Here is an 18,971-nt window from a genome sequence, read left to right on the forward strand (position 1 = left end):
CAGTGGGAGCGTTTTCGTCAGCTGGCTCCGGAAGCGGAGGAGGATGGGCTGGTTTGCCCGAGCTGCCTTTGGGAACTCCTGGAGAGAACGTAATGGGGCTTATCCAGTCTTCATTAGCTCCCGGTACGTGGGTGACATATCACAGGGCATGGCAGAGTTGGGAGGATTGGAAGGTTAGATTGGGGATGGGAGATGAGGAAGCGGAAATATCGTTGCTGTTATTTATAGGGCAGTGCAGGGAGGACGGGTGGTCGGTTTCAAAGCTGAATGGTTGCATGGCCGGGCTAGCTTTTGGTTTCAAGCTTCGGAAGTTGCCGGACGTCACTAAGTCCTTCCTGGTAGTGAGGGCACTCAAGGGTTGGCGGCGTTTGAGGTCGGTTGAGGACAGTCGTAGGCCGGTGTCGTTTTCCTTGCTCCTGCAGTTGGGGGAGCAACTGGAAACGGTTTGTGTTTCCGTATGGGAATTGCGGTTGTTCAGGTTGGCTTTTGCGCTGGCGTTCTTTGGGGCTTTGAGGTTGGGGGAGCTGGTGAGTCCGTCGGTTAGTAGGGGAGGGGGGTTGCTGGGGGAGGATGTAGACCTTTATGAGGATAGGGTAGAGTTCGTCATTAGGAGATCGAAAACAGATGTGGAAGGCAGGGGTTGCAGGGTGGTTCTATTCGAGGTCTTGGGTTGTTTGATGTGTCCGGTTCGGTGTATGCGGGAGTATGGGGCGGTAGGGCGAGGATCAGTGTCCCCTCTTCTGGTGCACGCGGATGGGTCTTTCCTTTCGCGCTTTCAGTTTTCAGCAGTTTTTAGGAGGTGCCTGGGTCAGTTGGGCAGAGAGGTGGAGGGGTACTCGAGTCATTCGTTCAGAATTGGGGCAGCGACGGAGGCAGCTCGGTGGGGTTTGGGGCAGGAGGTGATTAAGCGCATAGGGAGGTGGGAATCGGTCCGGTTTCGTTCATATATCCAGTCCAGAAAGATTGTAGCATGGAGGGCGTTACCTTTGCAGGCGGAATGTGTTTTTGCTATTGTTTTTCGTTTCTGTCGTTGCAGGTTCTGAGCCGGCCTTAGTGTGGATCTTAGGCCATTCATACGTTTTTTGGGGAGCCATCCGGGCAGCGGTTCGGCCGGATGGTCAACAGTTGGGGTTTGGACGGTCTACAGCTGTGGTAAGATGGTTGGGTCGGCGGGGGATGATGTGGGGAGGCGTGATGGCAGAGGTGCACAGGTTTGTGAAATTGGATAGGGCCCCGGATGTATTGGTCCTGCACGTGGGGGGCAATGATTTGGGGGCGCGGCCGTTGAGAGAGTTGGTAAAGGACATCAAGTTCGATCTCCTTAGGTTGTGGTCGCTGTTTCCGAACCTTGTGACGGTGTGGTCGGACATAGTTCCCCGGAAGGTGTGGAGGGGTGCGCGTTCGGTAGAAGGAGTGAACAAGGCGAGAGTGAAGGTTAACCGGGCCATAGGCCGGTTCATGGCAAGGAATGGGGCAGTGGCTGTGAGGCATGTGGACCTGGAGCGGGGTGTTGGGGGGTTTTGGCGAGCGGATGGGGTACATTTAAACGCGGTAGGGTTGGATATGTGGTGCTTGGCCTTGCAGGAGGGGATTGAAACGGCGCTGCGGATGTGGAGGGACGCCCGGGGCTTAAGGAGTCAAGCCCGTGCGTTTGTGGCGGTGGGAGGTCCTTGAAGTTGGTGAGATTCTAAAGGATGAGGATGGGAGGGCTCCATGGTTGGGGCTGGACTCCCATAGTTGGTGGTCGGTTGTGGATAATTTTGGGGGCTGGGCCGTCAGGGGTGCCTCCGAGCTGGCGTTTTAACGGCTGGTGGCAAGGCGGCTCAACCCGGTAATAAACTTCGGCTGTTTGGGGCTTCCAGGACCTCCCCCGTTGGGATTCAGGAATATGTTACAGGTTGGAATTAAATGGTTATTTATTATATGTATGTATGTAATAAAATGGCTGCTGTGGCCAATTTAATCCAAGCCAAGTGTCAGTATTTTATTTGGGTGCGGGCCGGGCCCGGGGTAAGGGCTGGGCCGGGGTGGGGTGGGAAGTGGCTTGGCAGGGTAGCGGGTGAAAAGGGAGCGAGCGGGGTGTAACCAATACCCCCGTCATGTGTTTTGCTATAATTGGATGTACTACAACTCCCATTTTGCACTAAAGTAAATAGTTGTTTATTCTGTTTAATCTGGCCTGGTTTTCTGACTCCTAAAACATGTCCTGTCTTGCACCCATCCAAACATCTAACATCCATGGCATCTCAGTTACCATCAGGCAGGATCCCCAGAATCAGAGTGTGCCCCATGGGAAGAAATGGTGCCCCTCCTTATACTGAACTGGCCCTCTGCTTCACCTCTTTAAGAGCTCGCTGAGTGTGAACCACGTGTTCATCCGAATGGTTTTTGACATCTGTAACGCTCCAGAGTGGCATTACCACTTCTGCACCCTGCTACTATCTCTAATGTGCTAACCTAATGTCATCTGATGCATTTATTTCCAGGTCCCTCAACACTGTGCATTTATAATAATGTTACGTAACTGTTCATGTAATGTGCCTGGTTCAGCAGCAGGTGGCAGAAAACATAGTTACATAGAATGGAACTCACCATTCCATTCTCCCCCCGTTTGGTCAGAAGAGGACCAGTCCTGCTTGCTACCAGAAGGAGGCAGGGCAGTTCTGGTTTGTGTTGGTTGAGACTCCATGTTGGAGCTGCCAGGAATCTAACCTATTTCTTGGCTGAAGATAAGTCTGACTAAAAAGTAAAGTGCAGCATAAAGAAGAACCCAAGTTACCAAGTCAGCTTGTCAGTACAGCAGAGTGAGAGAACGATATAGCAGAGTTGAGTTTGCCTACCAGTTTAATGCTAAAGCCTGCTGGAACCAAGACAAAGCCTGTAAACTATTTGAAGAAACGTTTATTCAAAGTAAAGCTGCCATTGGACTTCATCTCTAGGTCTGGGCTCAAGTTATTTCTTCAAATCCCTCAATTATCTGTAGTCCCCCTATTTATTGCTTCGGAGCCAAAGCCTGGGGTCCAGTCATATCCAGGTAGGAACACCGTGACACACATAAAGAGACATTTTAGGCTGCAACATACCACTCAGCATTTCCTACACCAGGGACGCGTGTTATAGAGAGGGCCCCAGGGGGAGGCCGCCCATTGCACATCCTCCTCTAAACCTCGACAAGTTGTTTATGCCCACAGGATCCTCTTTCGCTGGATGTTTTTCCTCTGTCAAACCATGCTCAGTATGCTCTTGACACTGTTACACAAGAAGAGTTGGCATTTTTTAAACACTGGCATTGTAGATCATACCTTGTTTGAAGTTTCTAACATCACTCAATTTCCCCATTCTAATGTGGATTCACACAGAAACTGATCCACTGAAATTGTATTCACTTGATGTTATGCTGCATCTGAGTCTGATTTCTGATTGCACTGATCACTCAGTCTCAGTTACTGCTAAAATCCATACATATATCTAACCACACATGTCCCCACAACTAAACATACAGAGATACAGTATATAAATATATGCACACACAGACATGAGACAGGGCTCATGCACACTATTTTTTCCCCCGTGCCTGTATTATTTTTTTGGGCGGAACCATTCACTTCAACCAGTAACAGAAATGACTCTATGTGCATTCCGTTTCCGTATATCAGCATGTCCATTCCGCCAAAAAGATAAAACATGTCCAATTCTTGTCCATTCTTCAGACAAGAATAGGAATTGTTACAATGGATCCGTAAAAAAAAACGGATGCAATATGGATGTCACACAGACATCATCAGTATTTTTTGCAGATCTGTATTTTGCGGACAGCAAAATACATGCGGTCGTGTACATGAACCCTTAGGCCTCATTCACATGGCCGTTGTGTGTCCGTTCCATGCATTGGAGACCACAATTTGGTGTCCTGTATGCACGGGCAACCTCCGTGTGGCGGCCGGGATGGATGAGCCACATTCAACTTATTCTATTTTTTCTGAGGTTCGGAGGCACGGACAGAAACACTACGGAAACACTCCGTAGTGCTTTTGTGGGGTTCTGATCCGTAACAATTCCGCTTCTCTGTGACTAAATAGGTCCGCATACGTGATGCGGAGTGCACACAGGCTGGTGCCCGTGTATTGTGGACCCACCGTATGCGAGCTGCAATACAGCCATGGGCACACAACGGCCGTGTGCATGAGGCCTTACCAAGAGAGAATCTTTGGAGCTTCCTGAGCAGGCCCTGGAGCCATTTTCTTTATTTACTGGCAGTTCACTTCAGAAAAGAGATGGTGGAACGATGCTCCTGGAATAATGGCTGGGGTGCACTTGATAGCCTATCTTCTAAGTATACAGTGTTGCTTGACATTTGGGGCTCAGGCTTTGGATATGTGGTGCACATGCAGTGACCCAGTAGTTCACTGCTAATAGGAATAAGGGTATAATGCAGTGGCGTATATATATATATATATATATATATATATATAGGGGCCACAGCGGTCGCATTTGCGACCACGGGGCACCCCTTTCCAGAAGCGCACTGCCAATTACGGTAGCTTTTATTTTATATGCGCTCGCTAGAAAAAAGGAGGAGCAGGTAGTACTCACCATTCCTCCTGGTTATCTCCGGGGCCGCGCTGCGGTGTTCTGGCTGCGTACAGCATCAGGATGTACAGTGTGTACTATGACCTGACGCTGTACGCAGTCAGGTGACAGTCCAGCGCAGGCCCAGAGAAGACCAGCGAGCAGGGGCTGCAGGAGAGGACACCGGACCTGGAGAGGAGTGGTGGAGCAGGAGAGGTCTGATATGTGTGTCTGGCTCTGATCTGAGGTCTGATATGGAGGTCTGAGGATCTGATATGAAGGTATGATCTGCGGTTCTGATATAGGGGTCTGAGGATTGGGTATTGGGGTCTGATTACAGGATCTGATATGGTGGTTTGATTTGAGTATATGGGGGTCCTGATCTGATGTGTGATATGTGGGTCTGATATGAGGTCTGATATGATGGTGTGATTTGAGGTCTAATATGGGGTCTGATTTGAGGTGTGATTTGGGGGTCTGATCTGAGGATCTGATATGGGGGTCTGATCTAAGGTCTGATATGGGAGTCTGAGGATCTGATATGGGGGTCTGATCTGAGGTTCTGATATGGGGGTCTGGTGATCTGATTGTGGTCTGATTACAGGATCTGATATGGGGTTTGATCTGAGAATATGGGGGTCTGATCTTATGTGTGATATGGGGGTCTGATATGATGATCTGATTTGAGGTCTAATATGGGGGTCTTATTTGAGGTGTGATTTGGGGGTCTGATCTGAGGTGTGATATGGGGGTCTGATCTGAGAATCTGATATAGGGGTCTGATCTGAAGTTTGATATGAGGGTCTGATTTGACGTCTAATATGGGGGTCTGATTTGAAGTGTGATATGGGGGTCTGATCTGAGGATCTGATATGGGGTCTGATCTGAAAGGTAAATGGACATTTTTTGTACTGTCACAATATTGTAAGGGGCTTTTTTTACTGGTACACATTATAAAGAGAATTACCGGGGGACTACAGAGCATTATTACTATCGGGGGCATTGTTAACACTATACACTCTGGCCAATAACGTTTTCTATTGGTGGGACTTTGAGCAGCACTATTACTGTGGAGGACACCCTGGCACAGTATCAACTTAGCACAATTATTTTTCGGAGACATTATGTTTACAGCACTGTCAGTGACACTATTTGCTGGGTGCAGTTATTTTGGGTAATGTAAGGGAGTTCACAGTCAAACAAAAAATATCTGATAAGAAAAACTCACAAAACATGACCTTGACTTCCAAGTTATTTAGGAAAGCTAGAGGAATCTCGATATTCTATAATGAGCTAGCAGAAACACAAAACATGTCCATAAATACGTATATGGAGAGGTAGAAGGAAGACCTACAGCTAGAAATTGAACTGCCTGAGTGGCACTATTTGTGTGGTACCAGTATTTTAAGGGGGGCTGTTTCTGCAGTATAGTGTTGGGGAGCACAGTGGCGGCAGTATTGAGGGTGGCAGGATGGGGTGTTGAGAAGGTCGGGAGGATGATGGAAAAGTAGGAAACTAAGATGTCTATTTGTCTGCAGAGACGAGATGTGGCTAAAAGAAATCATCTTGGTGATCTGGTCTGAAAGAAGAAGATAAGAGGAGACTTTACTGGATGTAATAGGTATGTGGCACTGTATTACCCTGTATATTTTGCAGTGCTGTATGTAATATTTTCCAAATATGTTTTTAACGGTAGGGCTGGAGAGAAGGGGTTGAGAATTTGGCATGGCATGCCACAAAGCACTGAGGGAAGAGGGGGCCCCAGCTGACTTCTTGCACCAGGGAGAATTAGCCTTATAGCTATGCCCCTGGTATAAAGCACTTTGGTTCATTGCTAAAAGGGTTAATGCTATTCTGTAATGTGGTTCACTATTAAAGTTGTCAAAATGTTTATTGTGAGAAAAGAGTTATGTACTTCTAGTGGTAAAATAGATAATGTGGCTATATTATGTACTTGTTGTCACGGGGCGTCAAAGGCACACTCGGTCTCCCATCAGCCGTAGACCTGCTGCTTAGCTTTGGGAGCGAGGATCTGTGTTTGGCCTCGTTCCCAGGGCAGCTTTGCTAGCTGGGAGGCTCCCTGCTCCTAGGTCTGCCTTGAGCGCCGAGCTGATCACTTGGTGCTCGACTTGTCTGTCTGTCGGTCATGTGATGCTGGCCACGTCACATGACCCTCAGACCCCACTATGAATACAGGCAGCCTGCTGGCCACAGGTTGCCTGTTAATTCTAGGTTCCTGGCTACTTGTTGGACTACTGAATACTCACCTGATCCTGTTCCCTGACAATCCTTTGCCTGCTCCTCCTGTACTGCGCATCTCTCCTGGTATCCTGACCCCGGCTTCCACCTGACGATTCTTTGCGGACTCCTGTTGTACTTCGTTTCTCTCCTGGTATTGATCAGCTGTTTGAGAAGGCAGTGACACTGGCAGTAGCTCTGTGGCCTTCTCTATGCTTTTCCTAGGCCGAGTGATGACATGTTCATCAGTCACATGGCCTAGGAGCAACTCGGCCCAATTCAAGCACAACCACTATACAATGTACGGCGCTGTGCTTGGTGAGCAAGGACAAGGCAGCGGCACTCACTAGAGTGCCGCTGCCTTCTTAAAACAGCTGATCAGTGGGAGTCCCGCGTGTCAGACCCCCACCAATCAGATTCTGATGACCTATCCAGAGAATAGGTAATCAGTAATAAAATCCTGTAAAACCCTTTTAATGACCACACCCCTAATGGCCTAGTGTGATAAACAGCGGCGGATTGGCCATTGTCACGGATGGTGTTGCAGAAAGCTGGAACTTATAAATAAACATCCAACTGGCTTGATCCCAAACTAAGGAGCATATGGGTGAGCCCTATAAAACCCCTAGAACTCTCCCTGACTGCTATGCCCATGCAAAGGTCTTTATGGTAGTTGATTGCATGCCCACGTACCTAATGATGTGTGACATGACCACCGGCTCCCTGCACTTAATACGGATGGAGTCAGGGTCACCTAGAATCAAGCCAGCAAAGAAACACAAATAAAGGAAAAAGACTTATTTGAGGAATCAGCAGCCGCAGCCTCCAGCAGTGAACACCTCACCCAGGAAGTAGTATAAAGCACAAAGTGAGGCAGTATGGGAGGGAATATAAAGGGAGACAATTAGTGTAAATAGGTGACAGCTGGGAGAAGGAAAGGAGATAACAAAGTGAAACCAAAACAAAGAACGTCATGCAAGAGGTAGAGAAGAACGTCTGCCAGACCTTCTCATAGAACTGGCGGTGACAGTATCCCTCCCTCTACGGGTGGACTCCGGACACTCAGGGCCCACCTTCTCAGGATAAGACCTATGGAAAGCCCTGATGAGACGAGTGGCCTTAATGTCCGCCACTAGGACCCACATCCTCTCCTCAGGACCATAACCCTCCCAATGAACAAGGTACTGGAGAGAACCACGGATAGTGCGAGAATCCACAATCCTAGAGACCTGAAATTCAAGATTACCATCAACAACAATCGTAGGAGGAGGCAAAGAGGAGGGTACAGTGGGTTGGACATAAGGTTTTAATAGGGACCTGTGAAAAACATTATGGATCTTCCAAGTCTGAGGAAGATCAAGACGGAAGGCAATGGGATTAATGACGGACAAGATCTTGTAAGGCCCAATAAACTTAGGACCCAACTTCCAGGAGGGAACCTTCAGTTTGATATTCTTTGTAGACAACCACACCAGATCACCCACATTCAGGTCCAGACCAGGCACACGTCTCTTTTCCACCACACGCTTATATCTCTCACTCATCCTCTTCAGATTACCCTGAATCTTTTGCCAAATAAATGACAAACACGAGGAAAATCTCTCCTCATCAGGTAAACCAGAAGACCCCTCTCCAGAGAATGTCCCAAACTACAGATGAAACCCATATGCACCAAAAAATGGTGACTTATCAGAGGACTCCTGGCAACTGTTATTTAAAGCAAACTCAGCAAGGGACAAAAAAGAACACCAATCCTCCTGATTCTCCGCCACAAAACAGCGCAGATATGTCTCCAGATTCTGATTGACGCGTTCGGTCTGACCATTCGACTGCGGGTGGAAAGCAGAAGAGAACGACAACCGAATCCCCAAGCAAGAACAGAAGGTCTTCCAGAATCTGGAAACAAATTGTGTGCCCCTATCAGAAACGATGTCTGAAGGAATGCCATGCAATTTAACAATGTGATCAACAAACGCTTGCGCCAGCGTCTTAGCATTGGGTAACCCAGGAAAGGGAATGAAATGAGCTATTTTGCTAAAACGGTCCACTACTACCAGAATCACAGTCTTCCCCGAGGAACGAGGCAGATCCGTAATGAAATCCATGGACAGATGCGTCCAAGGACGGGAAGGAATGGGTAACGGGAGGAGAGAACCCGATGCCGTGAATGAGGGACCTTGGTACGAGCGCAGGTCTCGCAGGCTGCGACAAAACCCTCAACTGTCTTATGAAGAGCTGGCCACCAGAATCTCAGAGCAATGAGATCCACTGTTTCTCTACTCCCCGGGTGCCCAGCATGAACAGTATCGTGGTGCTACCTTCCAAGTAGGCCAGATTCTTCTGGTCTGTAAACACGGTAATAGGGTGCCTGGCTCCCTCTAACCAATGGCGCCATTACTCAAAAGCTAATTTTATGGATAACAACTCCCTATCTACCACATCGTAATTTCTCTCTGCAGAGGAGAGTTTCCTTGAGAAAAAGGCACACGGTCGCCATTTGGCAGGAGAGGGACCCTAAGATAAGACCGCACCCACACTCACCTCAGAAGCATCCACCTCAACAATAAAAGGTAGAGAGACATCTCTACCAAAATGGTAGCGGAAGCAAAACTCTTTGATACTAGAAAAGGCTTTAAGCGCATCTACTGACCACGAAGAAAAATCGACCCCCTTTTTAGTCATATCAGTGAGTGGCTTAACAACAGAGGAATAATTCAAAATGAACTTTCTGTAATAATTGGCAAAACCCAAAAACCGCATCAGCGCCTTCTGATTCTCAGGAAGCTCCCAATCAACCACAGTGCTGACCTTCCCAGGGTACATGCGAAAACCAGAAGCGGAGAGAAGAAAACCAAGAAATTGAATCTCCGGAACCGCAAACACACATTTTTCCAGGTTAGCGTACAATTTATTCTCCCGCAGAATCAGCAAGACCTGACGTAGGTGGTCTCGATGAGTCTTGAAATCAGGAGAAAAAATCTAAATGTCATCTAGATACACCAGTACAAATTTCCCCATTAAATGATAAAAAAATGCTGTTCACAAAATGTTGGAAGACGGCCGGAGCATTCATCAAACCAAAGGGCATAACCAAATTCTCCAAATGACCCTCAGGGGTATTGAAGGCCGTCTTCCATTCGTCCCCTTCCCTGACCCTGACTAGGTTGTATGCCCCTCTTAAATCCAACTTAGAAAAAACCTTAGCCCCAACAATCTGGTTAAACAGGTTTGGGATCAGAGGAAGCGGATATGGGTCACGAATCGTGATACGGTTCAGATCCCTGAAATCCAGACAAGGTCTTAAAGAACCATCTTTTTTCTTAACAAACAAAAAAAAACTGCGCCAACAGGTGACTTCGAGGGTCGGATGTGTCCCTTTCTCAGCCTCTCAGAGATATAAGTACGCATAGCTACTCTTTCAGGTTGGGAGAGATTGTATAAACGTGATTTTGGCAGCTTGGCGCCTGGGATGAGATTAATAGGGCAGTTGTACTCCCGGTGAGGGGGCAATTTCTGGACACCACTCTCGGAAAACACATCCGAAAATTCTGAGAGAAAAGATGGCACAGTCTTGGTAGAAACTTCTGAAAGAGACGCTGTAAGACACTTCTCTCTGCAAAACTCACTCAAACCATTTATTTGCCTTGCTTGCCAATCAATGGTGGGGTTATGTTTAGTGAGCCAGGGTAGCCCTAACGCTAGAGGAGAAGGTAATCCGCTTAAGACGAAGCATGACATATCCTCAACATGAGCGTCACCCAAAGTCAAACGGATATTGTGAACTATGCCCTTTAACGATCTTTGAGAAAGTGGAACGGAATCGATAGCAAAAACAGGTATATCCTTTTTCAAAGTGGAAACCATGCATTATTGCAAATTGATTATCAATGAGATTGACAGCTGCTCCCCTATCTACAAAAATCTCACAAACAATGTTCTTGCTGTCTAGCGCCACCCTGGCAGGTAGGAGAAAATGGGAACTACAAGTAAACGGCAAATTTCCGCATCAACCTTGCCAATAGTAGCAAATGGAAAGTTTTTAGAGGGTTTTTTCTTTTTGTTTTTCTTTTATTACCCTCAGAAACTCCATGAATCTCCTAGAGGGGCAAATATTAGCCAAATTATTTATACCCCCACAACAGAAACAAACCCTCCTCTGAGAGCTGAATCCTCTACTACCAGAGGCAAGCAAACCCAGATGCATGGCCTCCTCCTCAGAGGGGATTGAGAGAGAATGAGACCCATGCACACTGAATGAGACCTGTCCTTGGGCTGAATATGACAGGAAGGAGTAGTCTCCTCTCTTTCTCTAAGAGGCCTGTAAATACGAACAGCTAGAGACATGGCAGATTCTAATGAGGCTGGTCTCTCATGAAAAGCAAATGCATCTTTCAATCTTTCCGAAAGACCATGGCAAAATTGACTTCGGAGTGCAGCATCATTCCAACCAGTATCAGCTGCCCATCTCCGAAATTCAGAACAATATACCTCTGCGGACTGTTTACCCTGGCATAAAATATGCAGTTTAGATTCAGCCAGAGCAATACGATCCAGGTCACCATATATCTGCCCCAGGGCTACAAAAAATTAATCCGCCAATCGGAGGGGCCGTGCCCCGACCGGCAGCGGAAAGGCCTGAGACTGAGCGTTATCCCTGATCAGCGAGATGATGATCCCCACCCTCTGCTCCTCATCACCAGAGGAATGGGGAAGTAGGCGAAAATGGAGTTCGCAAGCCTCTCTCAAGCGAACAAAATTCTCACTACCCCCGGAGAACGTATCCGGAAGCGAGATCTTAGGCTCGGAATAAACTCCATGAACGCCAGCAGAAAGGGTCACCTGAAACTGAGATACAGTTTTACGGAGATCTGCTACCTCCAGCGAATGTGGTCAATCAAGGCTGAAACCGGATCCATGCTTAAGACGGTTACGGCGGTTTATAATGTCACAGATGGTGTTGCAGAAAGCTGGAACTTATAAATAAACATCCGACTGGCTTGATCCCAAACTAAGGAGCCTAAGGGGGAGCCCTATAAAACCCCTAGAGCTCTCCCTGACTGCTATGCCCATGCAAAGGTCTTTATGGTAGACGATTGCATGCCCACGTACCTAATACTATGTGACACCTGAAAACCCTATAATAGCGAGGGGACATGACTACCAGCTCCCTGCACTTAATACGGACAGAATCAGGGTCACCTAGAATCAAGCCAGCAAAGAAACACAAATAAAGGAAAAAGACTTATCTGAGGAATCAGCGGCCGCAGCCTCCAGCAGAAAACACCTCACCCAGGAAGTAGTATAAACCGCAAAGTGAGGCAGTATGGGAGGGAATATAAAGGGAGACAATTAGTGTAAATAGGTGACAGTTGGGAGAAGGAAAGGAGATGACAAAGTGAAACCAAAACAAAGTTCTCATAGAACTGGCGGTGACAGCCATAGACCTAACAGGGAAATGTCCTGGTGGGCCGATGCCCAGGGGGCTGGCCCCAGTGGAAGTTTTTGGGCCTTTAGTTTGTTCTGCTGGCAGTATTTTATGATGGACTGTGGTACTTGACTCTGTTGGGTGGTATAATGTGCCACAATATGGTATTGCTGGCTCTGCCTTCCATTACAGTGACATCATCACAGGTCCCTCAGCTGTAAAACTACTGCTACTCTGTATGGCTGTCCTGATCACATGCTAATCATATCATCGCAGGTCCTTCTGCACAGCTAGCTAGGTTTTCACATCTAGCTATGCAAGTGTACTTGGGGACGGGGCTTTCCTGCATGGGCAGGTCCAAGTTTCTGAGAGCTCTGGTGGTCTAGGGCAGGCAGATGGTTAATAGGCACCTTTTTTTTTTTTGCTGGTCTAGGGCAGGGGAGCGGTTAATTAGGGTGATCCCTTGTTGTGCTCTCTTCTGCTTATTGCACAGGAGCAGAAGAGAAATCTTCTTGCCTTTCCTGTGCAGGAGCTGAACAGAAGTCTACTACTAGTCTGTAGAGATGCCCTACAGTCCTGGTCTCTAAAGGGAAATCTCTAATCTGCCACATTTCCTTCTGCAGCTTACTGCTGGAGATGAGTAGAAGTATTTGCTGAAGGACCCCTTTTGCTGAATACAGGCTTGGCAGCTTCCTGGCAAATTGCCACCCCCTGCAGTCAAGAAGGGGCAATGCTAGAGGCAAAGTGCTCACCTCACCTCATGGACGGTGCACTGCATGCACAGAAGATTTACCTGGGATGTCTGCACTTCTTGTTACAGGGAACCTGAGGCATTAAAACTAATGCTGTCCACATGGAATGTGACTTTTTGATATATTCTTCTAGATGGCATATCTTACTGATAAAGAGACATGAGGTGTGAGCTGTAGATGTATTCTTCTAGAGAACATACGTATTTAACTGATAACGAGACATGAGATGCGAGCAGTAGATGCATTTTTCTAGATGGCACATCTAACTGATAAAGACACGAGATGTGAGCACGAAATGCATTTTTCTAGATAGTATATCTAACTGATAAAGAGACATGAGATATGGGCAGTATATGTATTCTTCTAAGTGGCATATCTAACTGATAAAAACACATGAGATGTGAGCAGTAGATGTATTCATCTAAATGGCACATCTAACTGATAAAGACATGAGATGTGAGCAGAAGATGTATTCATCTAAATGGCTTATCTAACTGATAAAGAGACATGAGATGTGAATCTAGATGCCTACATAGGAGATACAAGTCATCAATCATTTCGGTCAACCATCATTTGAAAATTAACTCAAAAAATTGTTTACAATTGTTCTTAACAGACTTCTGTCTGCCGAAAATGTGATCTGTTAGGTTCACATTCGACTGAAAGTTCAAGTTCACAGGGAGACAGTTTTATAAAAACTGACTTGCTGATTGGCCAGTTAGTCTGTAACAATGCTGGTGGGATCGTTCTTACGAGCAATCCAAAAGACAATTGATTGACCCCATTGTGGCCAATGAAATGTATTTATTTATTTATTTTAATTTACTTGCTTATATAGCGCCAACATATTCCGCAGTGCTTTACAGGGATCATTATCACTGAAACATATTACTGAAATTAAGGAAGAATAATAAAATATAAGCAGTTGTGATAACCAAACACAATTATTGTCCATGGTACCAAAAGTACAATCAAATCATCAGTGAGGCAACGAGGAAAGTAATAGATTGATCAGCACAACACATATGAGGTAACCTAATAACTGCCCTATTCACAACCTAGATGCCCTATTAACCCCTTCAGGACCCCTGCCATTTTTAACCTTAAGGACCAGGCCATTTCTTGCAAATCTGACATATGTCACTTTATGTGGTGATAACTTTAAAACGCTTTTACTTATCCAGGCCATTCTGAGATTGTTTTCTTATCACATATTGTACTTCTTGACAGTGGCAAAATTGAGTCAAAAAATGCATTTTTATTTCTAAAAAATTTCATTTTCTCTACTTTTATAATACACAGTAATACCTCCAAAAATAGTTATTACTTTACATTCCCCATATGTTTACTTCAAGTTTGGATCATTTTGTGAATGCCATCTTATTTTTGGGGGACGTTGGAAGGCTTAGAAGTTTAGAAGCAAATCTTGAGATTTTTTAGAAAATTTCCAAAACTCACTTTTTAAGGACCAATTCAGGTCTGAGGTCACTTTGTGAGGCTTACATAATAGAAACCCCCCCAAAATGACCCCATTTCAGAAACTACACCCCTCAAGGTATTCAAAACTGATTTTTTACAAACTTTGCTAACCCTTTAGGTGTTCCACAAGAATTAATGGAAAATAGAGATAACATTTCAAAATTTCACTTTTTTGGCAGATTTTCCATTTTAATCAATTTTTTCCAGTTACAAAGCAAGGGTTAACAGCCAAACAAAACTCAATATTAATGGCCCTGATTCTGTAGTTTACAGAAACACCCCATATGTGGTCGTAAACTGCTGTATGGGCACACGGTATTGCGCAGAAGGAAAGAAACGCAATATGGTTTTTGGAAAGCAGATTTCACTGGGATCATTTTAAGCTGCCATGTCACATTTGAAGACCCCCTGATGCACCCCTAGAGTAGAAACTCCAAAAAAGTGATGACATTTTAGAAACTACACCCCTCAAGGTATTCAAAACTGATTTTACAAACTTTTTTTAACCCTTTAGATGTTCCACAAAAATTAATGAAAATAGAGATAGCATTTAAAAATTTCACTTTTTGGGCAGATTTTCCATTTTAATCAATTTTTTCCCAGTAGCAAAGTAAGGAATAACAGCCAAACAAAACTCAATATTTATGGCCCTGATTCTGTCGTTTACAGAAACCCCCCTATGTGGTTGTAAACTGCTGTACGGGCACACAGTATTGCGTAGAAGGAAAGGAATGCCATATGGTTTTTGAAAAGCAGATTTCACTGGGATAATTTTAAGCTGCCATGTCACATTTGAAGACCCCCTGATGCACCCCTAGAGTAGAAACTCCAAAAAAGTGACCCCGTTTTAAAAACTACACCCTTCAAGGTATACAAAACAGATTTGACAAACTTTGTTAACCCTTTAGATGTTCCACAAGAATTAATGGAAAATAGAGATGAAATTTCTGAATTTCACTTTTTTGGCAGATTTTCCATTTTAATCAATTTTTTCCAGTTACAAAGGAAGGGTTAACATCCAAACAAAACTCAATATTTATGGCCCTGATTCTGTAGTTTACAGAAACATCCATATGTGGCCGTAAACTGCTGTACGGGCACACGGCATTGGGCAGAAGTAAGGGACCCCATACGTTTTTTTGAAGGCAGATTTTGCTGGACTGTTTTTTTGACACCATGTCCCATTTGAAGCCCCCCTGATGCACCCTTAGAGTAGAAACTCCCAAAAAGTGACCCCATTTTGAAAACTACAGGATAAGGTGGCAGTTTTGTTGGTACTATTTTAGGGTACATATGATTTTTGGTTGCTCTATATTACCATTTTTGCGAGGCAAGGTAATAAGAAATAGCTGTTTTGGCACCGTTTCTATTTTTTGTTTTTTACAACATTGATCTGACAGGTTAGATCATGTGGTATTTTTATAGAGCAGGTTGCTACGGACGCGACAATACCAAATATGACAACTTTTTTAGGTTGTTTTTTTAAATAATTTTTTCGTGTGTCCACATTCTGAAATGCGTAGTTTTATAAATTTTTGGGGCAACTGTGTTGTGTAGGGGCTCATTTTTTTCAGGATGAGATAATGGTTTGATTGGTACTATTATAGGGTGCATATGAATTTTTGATCACTTGCTATTACACTTTTTGTGACATAAGGTGACAAAAAATGGCTTTTTTGACACAGTGTTTTTTTACGGCATTCACCTGAGGGGTTAGGTCATGTGATATTTTTATAGAGCAGGTTATTACGGACGCAGCAATACCTAATATGTCTACTTTCTTTTATGTAAGTTTTACACAATCATTTAATTTTTTAAACAAAATTATCATGTTTTAGTGTCTCCATAGTCTGAGAGCCATAGATTTTTCAGTTTTTGAGCGATTGTCTTAGATAGGGTATGATTTTTGCGGGATGAGATGACGATTTGATTGGCACTATTTTGGGGTGCGTATGACTTTTTGATCACTTGCTATTGCACTTTTTGTGATGGAAGATGATAAAAAATGGCTTTTTTACACTTTTTTTTACGGTATTCATCTGAGGGGTTAGTTCATGTGATATTTTTATAGATCAGGTTATTAGGGATGCGGCAATACCTAATATGTCTACTTTTTTAAAATGTATGTAAGTTTTACACAAGAGTATCATTTTTTTAAACAAAGAATAAATCATGTTTTAGTGTCTCCATATTCTGAGAACCATTGTTTTTTCAGTTTTTGGATGATTCTCTTAGGTAGGGTATGATTTTTGCGGGATGAGATGACGGTTTGAGTGGCACTATTTTGGGGGTGCATATGACTTTTTGATCGTTTGCTATTTTTGTGATGTAAGGTATTTTTATAGAGCAGGTTGTTACGGATGCGCCAATACCTAATACGTATATTTTATTTACTTAAGCTTTACACAATGAAAGCATTTTTGAAACAAAAAAAAACTATGTTTTAGTGTCTCCATATTCTGAGCAATAGTTTTTTTATTTTTTGAGGGATTGTCATAGGTAGGGGCTCATTTTTTGCGGGATGAGTTGACAGGTACATTGGTGATATTTTGGGGGGTATATGCCTTTTTGATCGCTTGGTGTTGCACTTTTAGTGATGTAAGGTGACCAAATTTTTTTATTTAGCACCGTTTTTATTTTATTTTTTTGACGGTGTTCACCTTAGGGGTTTGGTCATGTGATAGTTTTATAGAGCTGGTCGATACAGACATGGCGATACCTAAATATGTGTACTTTTCTTTTTCCCTTTATTTTGGCAAAAGGATATTTTCATTTATTTTTTTACTTGAAACTTTTAATTTTTGGGGGGAAAACTTAATTTTTGTAACTTTTTTTTACTTTATTTTTTGTTCCACTTTGGGACTTCAACTTTTTGGGGTCTGATCCCCTTTACAATGCATGACAATACTTCTGTATTGTCATGCATTGGCTGTAAGTGTATTACACACTGTAATACACTTACAGCCTTCCTGCCTGTAAGATCCAGGGGGCTGGATCTCACAGGCTCTCCCAGAAGGCAGCCACGATGCCTAAGGAAGGCATTGTGCTGCCTTCCATGCCATCGGGTCCCCGTCACAGCGGCATGGGGACCCGATGGCAGCTCCGATACCGCAAGGACATCGCATCAAGGGTTAATGCACCGGTGATGCAGCAGGGGTATGGCTATCAGTGACTGCCGAACCCCTGCCGCGGATCGGGTGGGCGCATCTCCTGCACCTGCCCGATCACAGTGCCGTACGTGTATGGCGCTGGTACTTAAGTCATGGACATCTAAGCTGTACATGTACGGCACGGGTCATTTACAGGTTAATATAGAGTATCTGCCCCGACAAGGACGACCCTCTCCTCGAATCTTCCCCTGATCCCTTTATACTTGCATCCCAATGTTGCCCCAACTGGGATACAGAAAGTACACAACGCTGACTAGGGTGACCATATGTTCTCTATTTCCTGGACATGTCCTCTTCTGGGAACTAAAAAAATTGTCCAGACGGGACTTATAAGTTACCTAAAATGTCTGGCATTCTCAAGGAGGAAGGGTGGGAGGGGCGTTAGGTGGGCACTAAAATATGCTACAGAGCAAGACCTGATGGATATAGAACATTTTTAAATCAATTTCACTTATGCATTTCTGGTGGACAACCACCATTAGTGATAACTATGACTAAGGGTGGTTGTCCACCAGAAATTCATAAGCAAAACTGATTTTACATTTTTCTACATGTTTCAAGACTAAATTAATTATGATTGATTTTCATTTGAGTGTTGAACAAACACTCTATATATCAACTAGGTGCCAGTTCTGTGTTTGTGCACCTACATACTAGATGGAGGTGAGCTGATTCAATTTGTATTATCTGTGTTTCAAGAGCTGAAGGACCTGTGATGACGTCACCATCATGTGATCATAGCAGAAGGGGCTGGAGCTCATCAGTGGAGAGATGTTGCAAGGACCTGTGATGATGTCACTGCCATTTAATCAGTGCAGCTGGGGCAGAGTTCAGCAGTAGAGGAATGGTGAGCCTGAGAAACTTTGAAAGTTGAAGTCCTCTTCTCTTACACTCCTCTCTAAATTGTCCTCTGATATCCCATAATAATGGCCTGGACATGCTGGGAGTTGTAGTCCTCTCCTCTGATACTTCCACTCTGAATTGTCCTATAATATCCCATAATACCTGTCTGGACATGTTGGGAGTTGTAGTTCTCTCCTCTTATATCTCATGCCTGTAATGTCCACTGATATCACATAATAACAGCCTTAACATACTGGGAGTTGTAGTTATATACTCATATACCCCCTCCCTGAAATGTCCTCTGATATCCCATAATACCTGCCTGGGCATGCTGGGAATGTAGTCCTCTCCTCTTATACCACCTCCTTGAAATATCCTCTGTTATACCATAAAAACGGCCTGGAGTTGCTGGGAGTTGTAGTCCTCTTTTTTATAACCCACTTCTGGAAATATCCTCTAACATCTCATAATAACGGCTTAGACATCCTGAGAGTT

The sequence above is a fragment of the Bufo gargarizans genome, chromosome 2 (assembly GCF_014858855.1).
Source record: "Bufo gargarizans isolate SCDJY-AF-19 chromosome 2, ASM1485885v1, whole genome shotgun sequence".
In the NCBI taxonomy this organism is placed as follows: domain Eukaryota; kingdom Metazoa; phylum Chordata; class Amphibia; order Anura; family Bufonidae; genus Bufo; species Bufo gargarizans.